Genomic DNA, 19,903 nt, shown 5'->3' on the forward strand with positions numbered 1-19,903 from the left:
AGTGGTCAAGCTTGTCTTTTTCCTGATATTAGTGGAAATGGTTTCAGTTTTTCACCATTGAGGATGATGTTGGCTGTGGGTTTGTCATATTATATGGCCTTTATTATGTTGAGGTAAGTTCCCTCTATGCCTGCTTTCTCAAGGATTTTTATCATAAATCGGTGTTAAATCTTGTCGAAAGATTTTTCTCCATCTATTGAGATGATCATATGATTTTTATTGTTTAATTTGTTAATATGGTGTATCACATTGACTGATGTGCATATATTGAAGAATCCTTGCATTCCTGTGATAAACCCCACTTGATCATGGTGTATGATCCTTTTAATGTGCTGTTGGATTCTGTTTGCTAGTATTTTGTTGAGGATTTTTGCATCTATGTTCATCAGTGATATTGGCCTGTAGTTTTCTTTCTTTGTGACATCCTTGTCTGGTTTTGGTATCAGGGTGATGGTGGCCTCGTAGAATGAGTTTGGGAGTGTTCCTCCCTCTGCTATATTTTGGAAGAGTTTGAGAAGGATAGGTGTTAGCTCTTCTCTAAATGTTTGATAGAATTCGCCTGTGAAGCCCTGTGGTCCTGGGCTTTTGTTTGTTGGAAGATTTTTAATCACAGTTTCAATTTCAGTGCTTGTGATTGGTGTCGTTATACTTTCTATTTCTTCCTGGTTCAGACTTAGAAGGTTGTGCTTTTCTAAGAATTTGTCCATTTCTTCCAGGTTGTCCATTTTATTGGCATATAGTTGCTTGTAATAATCTCTCATGATCCTTTGTATTTCTGCAGTGTCAGTTGTTACTTCTCCTTTTTCATTTCTAATTTTATTGATTTGAGTCTTCTCCCTTTTTTCTTGATGAGTCTGGCTCATGGTTTATCAATTTTGTTTATCTTCTCAAAGAACCAGCTTTTAGTTTTATTGATCTTTGCTATCGTTTCCTTCGTTTCTTTTTCATGTATTTCTGATCTGATTTTTATGATTTCTTACCTTCTGCTAACTTTGGGTTTTTTTTGTTCTTCTTTCTCTAATTGCTTTAGGTGCAAGGTTAGGTTGTTTATTTGAGATGTTTCTTGTTTCTTGAGGTAGGATTGTAGTGCTTTAAACTTACCTCTTAGAACTGCTTTTGCTGCATCCCATAGATTTTGGGTCGTCGTGTTTTCATTGTCATTTGTTTCTAGGTATTTTTTGATTTCCTCTTTGGTATCTTCAGTTATCTCCTGGTTATTAAGTAGTGTATTGTTTAGCCTGCATGTGTTTGTATTTTTTACTGACTTTTTCCTGTAATTGATATCTACTCTCATAGCGTTGTGGTCAGAAAAGATACTTGATACAATTTTAATTTTCTTGAATTTACGAAGGCTGGATTTGTGACCCAAGATATGATCTATCCTAGAGAGTGTTCCATGAGCACTTGAGAAGAAAGTGTATTCTCTTGTTTTTGGATGGAATGTCCTATAAATATCTGTTAAGTCCATCTTGTTTAATGTATCATTTAAAGCTTGTCTTCCTTATTATTTTCATTTTGGATGATATGTTCCTTGGTGAAAGTGGGGTGTTATAGTCCCCTACTATGATTGTGTAACTGTCAATTTCCCCCTTTAGGGCCGTTAGCATCTGCCCCATGTTTTGAGGTGCTCCCATGTTGGGTGCATAAATATTTACAATTGTTATATCTTCTTCTTGGATTGATCCCTTGATCACTATGCAGTGTCCTTCCCTGTCTCTTGTAATAGTCTTTATTTTAAGGTCTATTTTGTCTGATATGAGAACCGCTACTCCAGCTCTCGTTGGACTTCCACCTGCATGGAACATCCCCTTCCATCCCCTCACTTTCAGTCTGAATATGTCCCTAGGTCTGAAGTGGGTCTCCCATAGCACATATATGGGTCTTGTTTTTGTATCCATTCAGGCAGTCTATGTCTTTTGGTTGGAGCATTTAATCCATTTACATTTAAGGTAATTATCGATATGTATGTTCCCATTACCATCCTGCCAATTATTTGGGGTTTGTTATTTTAGGTCTTTTCCCTCTCCTGTGATTCCTGCCTAGAGAAGTTCCTTTAGCATTTGTTGTAAAGCTGGTTTGGTGGTGCTGAATTCTTTTAGCCTTTGCCTGTGTGTAAAGGTTTTAATTTCTCCATCGAATCTGAATGAGATCCTTGCTGGGTAGAGTAAAGTTGCTTGTAGGTTTTTCCCTTTCATCACTTTAAATGTGTCCTGTCAGTTCCTTCTGGCTTGCAGAGTTTCTGCTGAAAGATCAGCTGTTAACCTTATGGGGATTCCCTTGTACGTTATTTGTTGTTTTTCCCTTGCTGCTTTTAATATTTTTTCTTTGTATTTAATTTCTGTTAGTTTGATTTATATGTGTCTTGGCGTGTTTCTGTTTGGATTTATCCTGTATGGGACTCTCTGTACTTCCTGCACTTGATTAACTATTTCCTTTCCCATATTAGGGAAGCCTTCATCTATAATTGCTTCAAATATCTTCTCAGTCCCTTTGTTTTTCTCTTCATCTTCTGGGACCTCTACAATTCGAATGTTGATGCATTTAATGTTGTCCCAGAGGTCTCTGAGACTGGCCTCAATTCTTCTCATTCTCTTTTCTTTACTCTGCTCTGCAGTAGTTATTTCCACTATTTTATCTTCCAGGTCACTTATCCGTTCCTCTGCCCAAGCTATTCTGCCATTGCTTCCTTGTAGAGAATTTTTAATTTCATTTATTGTGTTGTTCATCATTGTTTGTTTGCTCTTCAGTTCTAGGTCCTTGTTAAACATTTCTTGTATTTTCTCCATTCTGTTTCCAAGGTTTTGGATCATCTTTACTATCATTACTGTGAATTCTTTTTCAGGTAGACTGCCTATTTCCTCTTCATTTGTTTGGTGTGGTGGGTTTTTACCTTGCTCCTTCATCTGCTGTGTGTTTTTCTGTCTTCTCGTTTTGCTTAACTTACTGTGTTTTGGGTCTCCTTTTTGCAGGCTGCAGGCTTGTAGTTCCCGTTGTTTTTGGTGTCTGTCCCCAGTGGCTAAAGTTGGTTCAGTGGGTTGTGTGGGCTTCCTGGTGGAGGGGACTGGTGCCTGTGTTCTGGAGGATGAGGCTGGATCTTATCTTTCTGGTGGGCAGGACCGTGTCCGGTGGTGTGTTTTGAGGTATCTGCGACCTTATATTGATTTTGGCAGCCTTTCTGCTAATGGGTGGGGTTGTGTTCCTGTCTTGCTAGTTGTTTGGCAAAGGGTGTCCAGCACTGTACCTTGCTGGTTGTTGAGTGGAGCTGGGTCTTAGCGTTGAGATGGAGATCTCTGGGAGAGTTTTTGCTGTTTGATATTACATGGAGCTGGGTGGTCTCTGGAGCACCAATGTCCTGAGCTAGGCTCTCTCACCTCAGAGGTACAGGCCTGACACCCAGCTGGAGCACCAAGACCCTGTCAGCTACACAGCTCAGAGGACAAGGGAGAAAAAAAAGAAGCAAACAAAGAAAGAAAGAAACATAAAATAAAATTAAAAAGTTATTAAAATAAAAAATAATTATTAAAAATAAAAAAATTAAAAAGTAAGAAAAAATGAAAGAAAGAAAAGAGCAACCAAACCAAAAAACAAATCCACCAATGATAACAAGGGCTAAAAACTATACTAAAAACAAACAAACATACAAAACGTACAGACAGAACCCTAGGACAGATGGTAAAAGCAAAGCTATACAGACAAAATCATAGAAAGAAGCATACATATACACACTCACAAAAAGAGTAAAAGGAAAAAAAAATATATATCGTTGCTCTCAAAGTCCACCTTCTCAATGTGGGATGATTCGTTGTCTATTCAGGTATTCCACAGTTGCAGGGTACATCAAGTTGATTGTGGAGATTTAATCCGCTGCTCCTGAGGCTGCTGGGAGAGATTTCCTTTTCTCTTCTTTGTTCACACAACTCCCGGGGTTCAGCTTTGGATTTGGCCCTGCCTCTGCCTGTAGGTCCCCTGAGGGCGTCTGTTCTTCGCTCAGACAGGACGGGGTTAGAGGAGCAGCTGATTAGGGGGCCCTGGCTCACTCAGGCCGGGGGGAGGGAGGGGTACGGAATGCAGGGCGAGCCTGCGGCAGCAGAGGGCAGCGTGACGTTGCACCAGCCTGATGCGTGCCGTGTGTTCTCCCGGGGAAGTTGGCCCTGGATCATGGGACCCTGGCAGTGGTGGGCTGCACAGGCTCCTGGGAGGGGAGGTGTGGATGGTGACCCGTGCTTGCATATAGGCTTCTTGGTGGCTGCAGCAGCAGCCTTAGCGTCTCATGCCCGTCTCTGGGGTCCGTGCTGATAACGGCGGCCCGAGCCTGTCTCTGGAGCTCGTTTAGGCGGTGCTCTGAATCCCCTCTCCTCGTGCACCCCGAAACAATGGTCTCTTGCCCCTTAGGCAGTTCCAGACTTTTTCCCGGACTCCCTCTCGGCTAGCTGTGGCACACTAGCCCCCTTCAGGTTGTGTTCATGCAGCCAACCCCAGTCTTCTCCCTGGGATCCGACCTCCGAAGCTCGAGCCTCAGCGCCCAGCCCCCGCCCCCCACGGCGGGTGAGCAGACAAGTCTCTCGGGCTGGTGAGTGCTGGTCGGCACCGATCCTCTGTGCGGGAGGAGTCTCTCTGCTTTGCCCTCTGCACCCCTGTTGCTGCGCTTTCCTCTGTGGCTGCAAAGCTTCCCCCCCTGCCCACCCCCCATCTCCGCCAGTGAAGGGGCTTCCTAGTGTGTGGAAACTTTTCCTCCTTCACCTCGCAGAGGTGCAGGTCCCATCCCTATTCTTCTGTCTGTTTTTTCTTTTTCCCTATCCAGGTACGTGGGGAGTTTCTTGCCTTTTGGGAACTCTGACGTCTTCTGCCAGCGTTCAGTAGGTGTTTTTTAGGAGTTGTTCCACATGTAGATGTATTTCTGATGCATTTGTGGGGAGGAAGGTGATCTCCACGTCTTATTCTTCTGCCATCTTGAAGGTCTCTCTGTTCAGTTTTTAACAAACATTTAAGTACCTTCTCAGTGCTAGGAACTATGACAAATGGTAAAACAAGAATTTTACCATTGAAAGAGATTTCAGTGATGAAAAGAGATTCTTGTACTACATATTTAAAAACCATTTAATATGGAAATACACACATATAAAGTGCATAAATTATTTCTAAAATGGAAGTTTTCCGTATCATGACAGAACATTACCAGCCCTTTAGAAGCCTGCCTCACATCCCCTCCCAGTCATTATCTGCCAAAGGGATCTACTGTTCCACATTCTATTACTTCTGATTTGCTTGTTTTTTTTTTTTCTGATTATAATCGTCTTTGTTCACAATAGGGATTGACTTGTAACTTTCCTTTTCAAAAAAGTCTTCAGGTTTTGATATAAAGATTGTGGTGGCTTCATCAACAAGCTGTGAATATTTCCTCCTTTCTCTTCTTTAGAAATGTTTGTATAAGATTGGTGTTATTTCTCTTTAACAGTGTTTGGAAGTGTTCATTGGTGAAGCCATTTGGACCTGGTGGTTTCTTAGTGGAAGGTTTTAATTTACACATTTAGTAGATGTAAGACTGTTAAGACTGTATATTTCTTCTTGTATCTATTTTAATAAGTTGTATTTTCCTAGGCATTTGTCCATTTTAGATAAATTTTCACATTTAATTGCATAAAATTTCTATCACCCTCTTATCTTGTTAGTCTATAGAATCTGTAGTGATGTCTTTTTTTGTTGTTGTTGTTATATTGGTAATTTGTGCTTTCTCTTTTTCTTCTTGATTACTCTTTCTAGGGGATTATCCATTTTATTTGTGCCTTCAAATAACCAGCTTTAATTTTTTTCTATATTACAAATTTGTTTTCTATTTCGTTTTTTTCCCCTCTCAACTTATGCATTTTTTTGGGGGGGTGTTAATTTGCTTGTTTTTCTGGCTTCTTAAAAATGGATGCTTAGATAATTGATTTTTAACTTTTCTTATTTTATATATATATAACTTTGTATTTTCTCCTGAGCTTTACTTTAGGTACATCTCCCAAATTGTTATATTTTCAATATCATTCAGTTCAAAATATTTTCTAGTTAAAATATTAAATCCTTAGGGGTATTTGGAAGTGTACTGTTCAATGATATAATTCCATTTTTTTTTTCTGCCTTACATCGTGTGTTTGGAAAGTCAGCTAAAAGTCTTATTTTTGATTCTTTAAAGATAATGCATCATTTTTTCCTGGTGATTTTTAATATTTTACTGTCTTTGGTTTTTGTCAGTTGTTTTAAAATTGAGGTATAGTTGATGTACAATATTATATAAGTTTCAAGTGTACAACATAGTGATTCATAATTTTTAAAGGTTATACTCCATTTATAGTTATTATAAAATATTGGCTATATTCCCTGTATTGTACAATATGCAGCTTACTTTTAGCTTATTTATACACAATAGTTTGTACCTCTTAATCTCCTACTCCTATCTTGCCCCTCCACCCTTTCCTCTCCTTCCTGGTAACCACTAGTTTATTTTCTGTATCTGTGAGGCTGTTTCTTATTATATTCATTAGTTTGTTTTTAGATTCCACATATAAGTGATATCATACAGTATTTATCTTTCTCTGTCTGACTTATTTCACTTAGCATAATACCCTCCAAGTCCACCCATGTTGTTACATATGGCAAAATTTCATTATTTTTTATGGCTAAGTGATACTCAATTGAATATATACACCACATCTTATTTATCCATTCATCTGTTGATGGACACTTAGGTTGATACTATATCTTTGCAATTGTAAATAATGCTACTATAAACATTGGGGTACAATGTATCTTTTTGAGTTAGTGTTTTCACTTTTTTTTCAGGTATATACCCAGGAGTGGAATTGCTGGGCCATATAGTAGTTCTATTTTTAATTTTTTGAGACACTCCATACTGTTTTCCACAGTGGCTGCATCAAATTACATTCCTACCAACAGTGTACAAGGGTTCCCTTTTCTCCATATCCTCACTAGCATTTATTATTTGTAGTCTTTTTGATGATGGCCATCCTGAAAGGTGTGAGGTGATACCTTTTTGTGGTTTTGCTTTACACTTCTCTGATGATTAGCAGTGTTGAGCATCTTTTCATGTGCCTGTTAGCCATCTGTGTGTCTTCTTTGGAAAAATGTCTGTTCAGGTCTTCTGCTCATTTTAAAACTGGGTTGTTTGGTTTTTTGAGGTTGAGTTGTATGAGATGTTTATATATTTTGGGTATTAACCCCTATGGGTTATATCATTTGCAAATATTTTCTTCTATCAGGAGGTTGTCTTTTCATTTTGTCGATGGCTCCTTTGCTGTGCAAAAGCTTTTAAGTTTAATTAGGTCCCATTTATTTATTTTTCCTTTTGTTTCCCTTGCTCGAGGAGACAGATCTGAAAATATATTGCTAAGACAATATATCACAGAGTGTACTGCCTGTATTTTCTTCTCGGAGTTTTAGGGTTTCAGGTCTTACGTTTTAGGTCTTTAATCCATTTTGAGTTTATTTTTGTTTATGGTGTTAGAGACTGTTCTAATCTCATTGTTTTACGTGTAGCTGTCTAGTTTTCCCAGCACCACTTATTGAAGAGACTGTCATCTCTCCATTGTATATTTTGTCTCCTTTGTTGTAGATTAATTGACCATAAGTGTGTAGGTTTATTTCTGGGCTCTGTATTCTGTTCTACTGATCTATGTGTCTGTTTTTGTTCCAGTACCATACTGTTTTGATGACTGTAGCTTTGTAGTATAGTCTGAAGTCAGCAGCATGATTCCTCCAGTATTTATTACTTTTATATGACATGCCTACATTTGGTTTTCTTTTTCTTTTTCCTGAGGAGTCAAACACAATTTATTTTAGAACTAAATAGAACACATTGAATAAACGAAAGTTTTATCCTAAAATTCCCAATAGACATTTTCTTACCAGGCTGCAAGTTATTGATTGTATCAGTCCCAGCAGTGCCCATCATAATATTCACAAAGATGTACAAATTGTGTCAGTTGATTGAAGAGTCAAGTTTGAAAATAACAGTCTTTTTATTCTTTGTGCCTTAGAATAATTTTCAAAATACATCTATTATGGGCTTCGCTGGTGGCGCAGTGGTTGAGAGTCCGCCTGCCAATGCAGGGGACACGGGTTCGTGCCCCGGTCTGGGAAGATCCCACGTGCCGCGGAGCCGCTGGGCCCGTGAGCCATGGCTGCTGGGCCTGCGCGTCCAGAGCCTGTGCTCCACAACGGGCGAGGCCACAACAGTGAGAGGCCCGCGTACCGTAAAAAAAAAAAAAAAAATCTATTATGCTCTTAGCCCATACTTGTTCAATTAAAGTTTTCTTCTAAAAATAACTTAGAGCAAGAGAATAATTTATTCATACTGAAAAACAGAACTCATCCATTTTCTCCAGTGCTCCATGGAGGAAAAAACTCGTCCAACCACATAGATGTAGCAATAACCATGTTTCCTATTTTGGCTTCTTTGTTTTAATAACCAGAGAAAATCCTTTGTTCTTATCTTAGTTTGAACGCAATGGTATCAACATCCTTTTCTTCCTCTGAATCTTGATTTGGGATACAAAATTGATCTTTTACATTTGAAAAATGGGTATTTCAAAGTTTTGCAGTTTCCTTCCTTCAAAAAAGGTACTTCCCAAGTACTTCTCAGTGTACTTCCTTTCCTTGAGCACACAGTGCAACTGAAGCAGACATGTGCCTTGATCCTTTATCATGCCTGTGTGTGAGCTGCTCACTGGCTTGTCCTTGTAATACTGGGACGGCATCTCCCTCTGCTGCAGCCTTAATCTGCTTCAGTCCACAATGACTGCCTAGGTTGTTTTCCTTCCTCCCTTCCTTCCTCCCTTCCTTCCTTCCTTCCTTCCTTCCTTCCTCTCTTCTTTCTTTCATTGAATTATAGTTGATTTACAATGTTGTGTTAGTTTCTGGTATACAGCAATATGATTCAGTTATATATATATATATATATATATATATATACTCTTTTTCATATCTTTTCCATTATGGTTTATCACAAGATATTGAATATAGTTCCCTGTGCTTATATGAGCTGTTGTTTATCTGTTTTATACATAGCAGTTTGTATCTGCTAATGTCAAACTCCTAATATATCCCTCCCTCTGGTTCCCCCCTTGGTAACCATAAGTTTGTTTTCTATGTCTGTGAATCTGTCTGTTTTGTAAATAAGTTCATATCTGTGTCATATTTTAGATTCCTCATATAAGTGATATCACATGGTATTTTTCTTTCTCTTTCTGACTTATTTCACTTAGTATGATAAGTTCTAGGTCCATCCATGTTGCGTAAATGGCATTATTTCATTCTTTTTTATGGCTGAGTAATATTCCATTGTATATATGTACCATATCTTCTTTATCCCTTCTTCTGCTGATGGACATTTAGGTTGCTTCCATGTCTTGGCTATTGTAAATAGTGCTGCTATGAACATAGGGGTGCATGTATCTTTTCGAATCACAGTTTTCTCTGGATATATGCCCAGGAGTGGGATTGCTGGATCATATGAAAACTCCATTTTTAGTTTTTTAAAGAATGTCCATACTGTTTTCCAGAGTGGCTGCACCAGTTTACATTTCCACCAACAGTGTAGGAGGGTTCCCTTTTCTCCACACCCTCTCCAGGTTTTCTTTATGAACACACTGCTTGGAGCGCAGAGCCTTCCGAATTTGCGTCTTGATGTATTTCATCAATAGTCAGTATTTCTTTAATTATTGCTTCTTTAGTCTCTCCTTTCCATCTAGAATCTCAATTTCACACGTTAGACCTTTTCATTATGTGCCTTATGTTGCTTATGCTTATTTCTGCGTTTTCTATTCTTTTTCCCTCTCTCTCTGCATCAATCTGGATCTTTTCTACTCTTTTGATTAATCTTCTCGTTGTGTTTAATCTGTTTTTTCACTTATCTATTGAATTAATTTAAATTATTTTAATATTCAGGTTGGCATTTCCACTTGCTTCTTTTTTCTTTTTAAAAAATAGACTCCAGTTCTCAGAAGAAATTCTCCATCTTTTCATCTGTTTTCTGGAACATATTAATCATAATTATTTTTTACAGTTCCTGTTTGATAATTCTAGAATCTGGGTTTCCTATTGCTTGATATTTAAAAAATTGGATTTAGGTCATTTGTGCCTGTATACTGTCATGCCTGGTATTTTTGCAGTGAACACCTTAAATTGTCTAAACATTTAAAAATTATAGTGGCTTTGAATCATTTTATCTTCTAGAAAGGATTAAATTTCCTTGTGGCTGGCAGAGTTTGGACAGCTCACCTTGATCCAACCATGGGTTGAGATGATTTGAAGCTGTGTTTCAGGCTTTGTGAGGGGTGTCTATTTCTGATTCCCTTTATCCTTGGGCATAGCCTATCAGGGTCTCAACTGAAAACCAGTACCTTCTCTTTGGTGGGCCCTAAACTCCAACTTTTGTTTCCCCAAATCTATGGGATTGCTAAAATTATTGCTTAGTTTTTTTTTAACCTCTTTGCAGCTGCTTTTTCAAAAACAATCTTTTAATTTTATTTTGTAACAAAGCCTTCCCTGACCATCCTCCATAAAGTATCCCCCATCACTGTCATTCATTTTGTTTTATGTTTAGATTTACAGAAATTCCCATATACCCTTCACTCAGTTTTCCCTAATGTTAACATTTTACATATCATGGTACATTTGTCAGAACTAAGGAATAAATATTGATACATTACTATTAACTAAACTATAGACTTTATTTGGATTTCTCCAGTTTTTATTTTTTCCTGATCGTCCATTTACTGTCCCAGGATCTAATCCAGGATACCACATCACATTTAGTCATCACGTCTCTTTAGTTTCCTATGAATTGTGACAGATTCTCAGTCTTCCCTTGTTTTTCCTGATTAACGGTTTTGAAGAATCCTGGTCAGGTATTTTGGAGAATGTCACTCAATTTGAGTTTGACTGAATTTTTTTCTCATGTTTAGACTGAGTTTATGGAAGAATACCAGAGTGGTGAAGGGCCCTTCTTGTCACATGATATCAGCAGGTCTGTGATGTCACCATGACTTATCACTGTGGGCGTTAACTTTGAGCATTTGGATAAGGTAGTGTCTGGCAGTTTCCTCCACTGTAGAGTTACTCTTTTTCCATTCCCATTCTCTGTTCTTCGGAAGTAAGTCCTTAAGTCCAGCTCTTACTCAAGGATTGGGAAGTGAGCTCCACCTCCTAGAAGAAGTTATCAGTTAGGTTTGTTTGTCCTCTCAGACTCTCAACACATACATGTGCATCTGAGAATTTGGCAAGCGCCCTGAGAAGCTTCATGCAAAATATTAAGCTCCCTTTTCTGTCGTTCCTTTTTCTCTAGGATATCGGCTCTTCAATTTCTGGCTGCTTGTAACTCATTTTTTTGTCCTTTCCAGCCCAGTGGAACTGCTAGGCCCCTGTTTTTCGTTTTGCTTTTTTGTCCTGCAATGAGAATCAGAAAATACCTCAAGTGGGAGAAAGCACCAATTTAGGACCAACTTCAGTATGTTTTCCTTTCCTCCAGCCCTTCAATTCACAGCTGTCTTGTTGCTCCCCTTTGCCTTCAGGCTCCTGATTTTATTTTTGATCCAGTTTTTATAGTTGTTCTCAGTAGGAGGGTTTGTCAGATACAGATTACTGCTTCATAGCCAGGAGGCAATAGGGAGCCACTGATGGCTTCCCACAACTACTCTGCATGATGTGCATGACTTCCCTCAGCTGGCTCGCTTCTGGCCCATCTTTCTGTCTTTCTCACCTGACGCTTTCCTTAGGGATCAGCTGTAACTTTTCTACTTCTTTTCTTCCCTCAAGCAGTTTTTCTTTACTAGCTCTTATTTCTACTCTTACACCCAACTCATAGTCCATTGTTTACACAGTAGTGGAGTAATCTTTAAAATATTAAATTTTTGCATTGAATCTCATTTGCTTGTAGAATGAAACACAATTCCTCACCATGGACTTATATGATCAGCCCTGATCTCCTTCTCCAATCACACCTCATGCCTCTCTCCCTTTATCTCAGCAAGCTAAAGATGTTTTTTCCACTTGTCTTTGAGCTCAGACTTTCACACAATTAGTTTTTTCATCATTCATGTATCACTTAAAATGTTACCTTCTCAATAAAGCCTTCCTTAACCATCCTCTCTGAAGTCCCTCTCCCCCATCATTATCATTCATTGTTTTCTTCATATTTATTATCCTCATCTAAAATTTTTTTTGCTCATTTACATATTTACTTTTTCATTTTAAAATATAAGCAGCAGGGGTTTCCCTGGTGGTGCAGTGGTTGAGAGTCTGCCTGCCAATGCAGGGGACACGGGTTCGTGCCCCGGTCCTGGAAGATCCCACATGCCGCGGAGCGGCTGGGCCTGTGAGCCATGGCCGCTGAGCCTGCGCGTCTGGAGCCTGTGCTCTGCAACGAGAGAGGCCACAACAGTGAGAGGCCCGCGTATGGCAAATAAAATAAAATAAAATAAAATAAAATAAAATAAAATATAAGCAGCACAATAATAGGAGCTTTCTTCTCCACTGTATTGCCAGTGCCTATAGTAACTCTTGGCACATAGTAAGCATTAAATGAATGAACGAAATCCTATAAGATTTCTTTATTATATGACACACACTGTATTTGTTCTCCTGATGAACTCTGTCATTAAATTATCACCATAACCCTATAGAGTCTATTATTGCCCTCATTTTACAGAGGAATAATGTTTAAGGCACAGAGAGATCAAGTGTTTTGTTCAGTTATAGCAGGTACTGGTGGTACTGGGATTTGGTCCCAAGCCTGCACTTTAAAAAAAAAAATTTATTTTTGGCTGCATTGGGTCTTCATTGCTCTGTGCGGGCTTTCTCTAGTTGCGGCAAGCAGGGTCTACTCTTCGTTGTGGTGCGCGGGCTTCTCATTGCGGTGGCTTCTCTTGTTGTGAAGCATGGGCTCTAGGCACGTGGTCTTCAGTAGTTGTGGCACGTGGGCTCAGTAGTTGTGACGCACGGGCTTTGTTGCTCTGCAGCATGTGGGATCTTCCCGGACCAGGGCTCAAACCCATGTCCCCTGCATTGGTAGGCAGATTCTTAACCACTGTGCCACCAGGGAAGTCCCCCAAGCCTGCACTTTTAACCCCTAACTTCATTTTTTAGACTTATGATCTGTACTATATACTTCAGGTTATTTGTTATAATCAATTAGGTTTTCTATTAATTTTATGTGTGGCAACTTCCTCTCAACGAAATAATAGTTTCCTTGATGACAAAAATGTGGTGGTGGTGTGGATTTGCACCAGAGGAGTTTTGAGAATACGTATCTGCTGTTTTTGCCCAACCAGCTTCCATTTGTTGCTCTTCTGGTAACAGGACCTGGATTTTCCTTGACGAACTCCCCTCACCTCACCCACTGTCACTCCAGATGGTTTGGGTGGAGTTAGCCCAAGATCCAGGGGTGGGAAGGCCTGACACAGGGCTGCGTAATCAATATACTCCAGCTCCTGAACAGCGACTTGCTCAGGAATAAACAAATGACCCAAATTTATCCAATTACAATGAATTAAACTTAGTGCTTTGAGGATGTAAATAGGAGAGCCCACTCCCCTTACCCCCCCTCCACCCCTATTAAAAAGAAACAAAAAGAATGAAGCCAGTACTGAGTGGCGAGTCGGAGAGAAGCTTGATTCCCAATGATATTGTTTGAGCACCTGCATCTAGCCAGCCTCAAACCGTGATCTCCTCTGGCCTTTTTAAGTTAAATGGATCAATCCATTTATTTTGTGCTTAAGCCAGTTTTAGTTGGATTTCTCTTCCCTTTACACCTGAAAGAGCCCTGATTAATATAGTTCTCCATAAATACCTATTGATGGTTGATTGGCTCTGTGGACATGCAACTTGTACCTAACCCAAGAGTGCATCCATTTAGCCTGACTAGAGGCAGAAGGGTGTCTTAAGTGACCTTGCAAAAATCTCACCACGCACCTTCCTCTGCTCTCTCCTTGACTCTGTGTGAGGGCGGGCTCTCCTTTCTCAGGTGGTGGTAATAGTGAGTCAGATGGAGCAGTTGTCGATGCTTGGATATCAATTGGTGAAACTCTAACTGCCTGAAAACCTCTCAGACATGTCCTGAGTGTCTTAATCTCTCAGTAGGCCTTCTCCTCTAAAGGCTTAGGTGGCTGATAATATGTTTGAGCTGTTGATCCTTCCTTTGATCACCCTTATAGGATTATTCTGCAATGAGACGGAACAGCCGAGGAACTGGGGCTGTTATTTGGTTGTCTTGCTTACGATTAGGCCATGTTGCTTCACTCTGGCATTTCAGTTTTCTTTCTCCTCCTTTTGTTGGTGCTGGAATAGAAACCCTTCAGTGGCATTCTCACCAAAGCTTGTGTCTTCCGATTCCTCCAGCTCTCATGAAGTTGTAGAAAGGTCAGAGGAATCCTCAAATAGGAAAATAGCGTTTATCAATTCCTTGCACACCCAAGGCAGTTTCGCCTCATTATCATCTTATTTCAAAACCCTGGTACCTGATCCTTAAGGCAATGTGGGGACAGTCAGGGCAGGTGTTATTCGTTCCAGTTTACAGATGAGGAAAAGAAGGTGCAGAGGGATACAGCTACAGGGCAGCAGATCCATTCCAAGACCAGTGCTCTCATTCTTACAGAATGCCAGGACACTCTGACCACCCAGGTCTTTGCAACAGCAGACGGTCGGTAATACTTGTCATTCTTCAAGACCAGGCTGCAACGGCATCTCTTCTAGGCCGTCTTCACATATGACCCAGCTGGAAAAGATCTCGTCGGAACCTGTAAGGGACTCTACCAGGTATTCCTATGGTTTTGTAACTTTTTACCTTGTAATGTAATCATTTGTGTATATTTTCATCTTCTTTCTGAGAATTTAAGCTCCGTTGTCCCCTCAGCACATAGATAGCAGAGTGTTTGATCTGTGGTAGGTATTCAGGCAATGTGTATTTAGATTGTGAACAAGTAAATAAATGCCTTAATTTTTTTTTTTTTTTTGCAGGGGTGGCAGGTGGGAGGGTGGTATATCTGAAGGGACCAGAATTGTTTTCACAGTACCTGGAGGACTGTTCGGTTGAAGAAGGGTTGAATTGGTTCTGTGCCATCCCAAAGGGCAGAAATAAGCCCAGTGGGTAGACATTTCAGGGGAACATAGGATGTCCCTATGTTCAGCTCAATATAGTATTTCCTATAGCCAAACTCTTGCAAGGTTATGGGTCTGTCTTATAAGGTAGTTAATGTTTGTGTCATTAAAAGTATGAAAGCAGGTATTGGATGATGACAAAGATAGTGCAGAGGACATTCCAGCATCTTAGGAGGGACTGGGCTTCTAGGCTCCCTTCCTACTCACACAGTAGTATTCAAGAGATCTTCAACGTGGTTTGCTGTGGAATGCTCTTGGGAGAAAAACTTATACTCAGAAGGTAACTCCGGGCTTCCCTGGTGGTGCAGTGGTTGGGAGTCCGCCTGCTGATGCAGGGGACACGGGTTCGTGGCCCGGTTCGGGAGGATCCCACGTGCCGCGGAGCGGCTGGGCCCGTGAGCCATGGCCGCTGGGCCTGCGCGTCCGGAGCCTGTGCTCGGCAACGGGAGAGGCCGCAACAGTGAGAGGCCCGCGTACCGCAAAAAAAAAAAAAGGTAAGGTAACTCCTCACTCATTTTATATACATGTAGATGGTGGTCACAATGACTAGGAATGTGGGCTTCGGGGTTTAAGTTCTGGCTTTGCTACTTGCTAACATGTGACCTTGGCAAAGGTACTTAACAGCTCTGAATCTCAGTTTCCTGATCTGTAAAATGGTGATGGTAACGATACCCACCTCATTGGGATATTGTGTAGTCATGCATAAAAAAACAGCCTGGCACAGAGAAAGTGCCCAATTATCATTATCGTGATTATTACCACCACTCTCCCTGGCCCGCCATGATCCCTAGCCTGTGAGTGTGTCCTGAACTTCCTGGGGGCTGTGTCCATCCTTCCTCCTGGTAGCATCTCAGGCTTCAGGCAGAAGAGGTCCAGGCAGGGCCCCCAGAAGTCCCAGAGCTTGTGTCTCTGAGCAGTCAGTTGACAGCTGACTGTGAGACTGGGGATCTGCGTCTTTGAGGCCTCCAGCCACTTTCCAAAGCCAACAATGCAAGATAAAAACACAGTATCGTTTCTCTACTCTCTCCTGGGATCCTGGTTGCCATTGCTAATTAAAGGCAGTTTTTCCCTGAATTTCAGAAGTAAAGGGGTCCTTTTTAAAAAATTTATTAATTAATTTTATATTTATTTTTGGCTGTGTTGGGTCTTCGTTTCTGTGTGAGGGCTTTCTCTAGTTGTGGCAAGCGGGGGCCACTCTTCATTGAGGTTGCGCGGGTCCTCTCACTATCGCGGCCTCTCTTGTTGCGGAGCACAGGCTCCAGACGTGCAGGCTCAGTAGTTGTGGCTCACGGGCCCAGTCGCTGCACGGCATGTGGGATCTTCCCAGACCAGGGCTCGAACCCATGTCCCCTGCACTGGCAGGCAGATTCTCAACCACTGTGCCACCAGGGAAGCCCCAAGGGGTCCTTTTTTGTTTTAAAAGCTTTGCATCTAACATTGGGTTCCCAAAAGGCTGATGACAGTTTCTTCAGTTTCCCTCCAAATCCCTGACCTGAATTTCCAGTGCCTGGGTTATTAGTGCATCAACAAAACATGTACTCTGGGATTAGAAAATCCATACTTGTCCTTTGGTCATTTAGAAAGTGGCAAGAGGAGATCTCAAGTCCCCAGCTCATCCTTTGGTTGAGAGCAAAGGTGCTCCCAGAGTAATTTTCTGTCCTGAGTGGTTTGAGATTTAATAAGGGTGGAACAAAATTGGCTTAAAGACTCTCTTATATAATTCTTCTTTTATATAAGCTCCTTGATAAGAAATTGTTACATATGGTAGGTGCTTAATAAATGTTTTATCTACATAATATCATCTCATTTTAAAGAAGAGGAATGAGGTAGTGTTTTCACTTCTGCTTTAAACATAAAGAAACACAGAGGCACAGTAACTCATCCCACCTAGTTAGTAAGGGATAGAGTTGAGACTACAAATCTGGCCCCCCAAACTTGTATAATTTATGGTGAATCATGCTGTATTCTGTTAGGAGGGCTATAGGGGACGACTTATTATTTATATAATAAATTTAGCAAATTAACAAAACAGTTGTAGAAACCTCAGACACGATAACATACACATACAATGAGCTGACATATACATGTTCATGTTTACCACTCAGGCCACCCCTGAGACGTCGATGTTCATATCCTTGATTTATAGGTAGGAAAAAATAGACTCCAGGAAGTGAAGGAGTTTTCTCAAGCTAGCAAAATAGCCCAGAGAAGCAAAGCAGGATGCAAAAACTGCTTCCTAAACCATTGGGTGGTGCATTTTCCATCACATCACAGTTGTAGCCCTCCAACAAATAACTTTTTAAAAATCACCCTCAGAATATACCTTCTTTAACTTTTTCAAAGCACTTTAGGGGATCTTTGTGGAGTCTCTCCATGATCCACCAAGTTTGGCAGAACAGGCTTTCAATACCCTGTTTTAGTAATGACAGGTTTGCCTCATGTCAGACAAGGGGACTGATGGGCAGGTGAGAACCAGCTCTTCTCACTTACGCAAAGCTCAGCTCTGGTTCTCCTCTGCTTCATATTTTGTTTTGCTCAATTTCCCAATCCCTTGAGTCATTAAATTTCTTTTGACCCCTCAGGGTCTCCAGTCTGGTGCTTCCTTGGGCCTCCCCTTCCCAGTCATTCATTCAGTCCACACATTCTACGCCAGGTAGCTGCTGAGAGAAGAGTTTACCTGAAAACCAGTTATTCTGCTCTACCCCTCACTTCCCCACTCCTTATCTCTCTCCCAAACCTATTTACTGGAACCTATCCTACCCCTCAGGGACCTCAGAGCTCATAAACACATCGGGTTTTATAGATACACATTTAAGTTTATGATAACCTAAAGTGTTATCCCTGTGTAACAGAGGTCACTGTGAGGATGGGGAAAAGTCAACAACAAGTTCTTAGAGACAAGGAGAGAGCTTGAGATTGAGGTTATGAGATCAGTCTTTGGAGTCAGATAATGTGTGTTCGAGTGTCTGTGTGGCCTCTTGTTAGCTGTGTGACTGTAGGCAAGTTATTTAAGTCTTTCCAGCCTTGTTTCCTAATCTAGTAAATATGTCCAATTTATAGGGTTATTGTGAAGATCCCAGGAGGTAATTAATATAAACTGTTTAGCACAGGCATGCATTCTTTTGTTACTGTAGTAAGTGCTAAATAAATGGCAGCACCATTAATTGGGTAGATAAGACTTATGTAGCTTAATTCAGATACAAAGCAGGGACTCTCTTTCAACAACCATAGAATCTCCAGTGCCTTCTTCAGGATCTGGCTTAAAGTTGAGGTTCTAGGTCTGTATCTGTGGGTATCATCTTAAATGATTTTCTTGCTCCGGGCATGTGCTAAGAGTTTAGTGTGTATTATGTCATTTAATCCTCCCAGTACCCCCGAGGAGGGTATTCTGGCTCTCTTACAGTTGTTACAGATGATGAAGTGAGGTTTGGAGAGTTTAAGTGAGTCCTTCATGGTCACATGGGCTACTCTAAAGACTATGAACCAACAGAGTCTAGGTTTGAAGCCAGTTATATCTGCCTCCCAAGCCTGTGTTCACTCTCTAATTTGAGGAGTGATTTATTGAGTCAAGCAACATTTCCACTGGGAGAGCTACTGGATCTAGTGCTGGGAATGCAGTGGCAAAGATGGCACAGTTGTTGCCCATAAGGAGTTCATCATCTGGGAAGTGGACTCCTATAACACGGGGAGGGAGGATGAGGACCGTGAAGTGGGCAGCGTGGGAGCTGTGAGCACGCTCCAGAGGGACTTGTCGTCTCCTGGAGGAGGTGGAATTCAGACTTTGGAGATGGGTAAATAGTAGATCAATGAGAGGAGGGCATTCTAGAGAGTAAGCTTAGCTGGGGCCAGCGGTGGGGGCAGAACTCCCTTAGGAGGTGGCCTGTGGGTCTCAGCAGAGGGTTTGGAGGAGAGCAGTGGGGAATAAAGCTGAAGAAAGAGCAGCTTAAGGAGGGCAGGGCGAAGGTAAGCTAGGCAAAGTGGAGTTAGAAATTAACACAGGCTTGGGAATGTGGGAGCTTGCATACACAGAAAGTGTTCGCCAGAACGTGGGAAGGCAACGATGAATTTGAACCAGTTTTGATTTTTTTTGAGACGACCTTCCTTGCCAGAAGGGAGGCTCTGAACATCAGGTAGGTGAGCAGGGTCAGGAGAGATCATTTTAGGGAGTGGGAGTTCGGGGTCGTCTCACATCAGACACTGGGTCTCAGCTGTCTTGCCCCACTTCTCTCCCAGGAGATTGTGAGCATGGCATGAGATATGGTAAGCCCTCCACAAGCCTCAAAGCCCTGTGTGCACTGTGGGGTGACTATGTCTAAGGGGGCACAGGATGGGCCGTGTATCTCTGACGATTCTGCCGAGGGCCAGTCCTGCTGCCTCCATAGGAGCTCCTGGGAGAGGCCCTGCTGGGCATTTTCTGCAGCTGCATTGCAGTCACATTGCCTTACACTGTTACTCCACTGGCCAATTATGAGGTTATCGAGTTATCGAACACTCCGGGAGCCCTGCAGGTGGGAGGCAGCTCCTGCAAACTGCATTTGCTTCTCTGTGATTACATTGTAGTCTATAAAGGAGAACAGTTCCCATATTTACGTATGGGTTTCCAAATGAAAGTGAGAGCGAGCAGTTGAGCATTTGATGCTCTCTCCTTTCTTTCTCTTTAAAAGTTACCATCAGTGCTGCTCCATTCTCGTGCTGGTTCTGTGCGGTGTAATACATTTGGTGGCCCTGGAGAACTGGCCCTGAATCCATA

This window comes from Neophocaena asiaeorientalis, unplaced genomic scaffold (genome assembly GCF_003031525.2).
Source record: "Neophocaena asiaeorientalis asiaeorientalis breed wild unplaced genomic scaffold, Neophocaena_asiaeorientalis_V1.1 scaffold548, whole genome shotgun sequence".
NCBI classification, from domain to species: domain Eukaryota; kingdom Metazoa; phylum Chordata; class Mammalia; order Artiodactyla; family Phocoenidae; genus Neophocaena; species Neophocaena asiaeorientalis.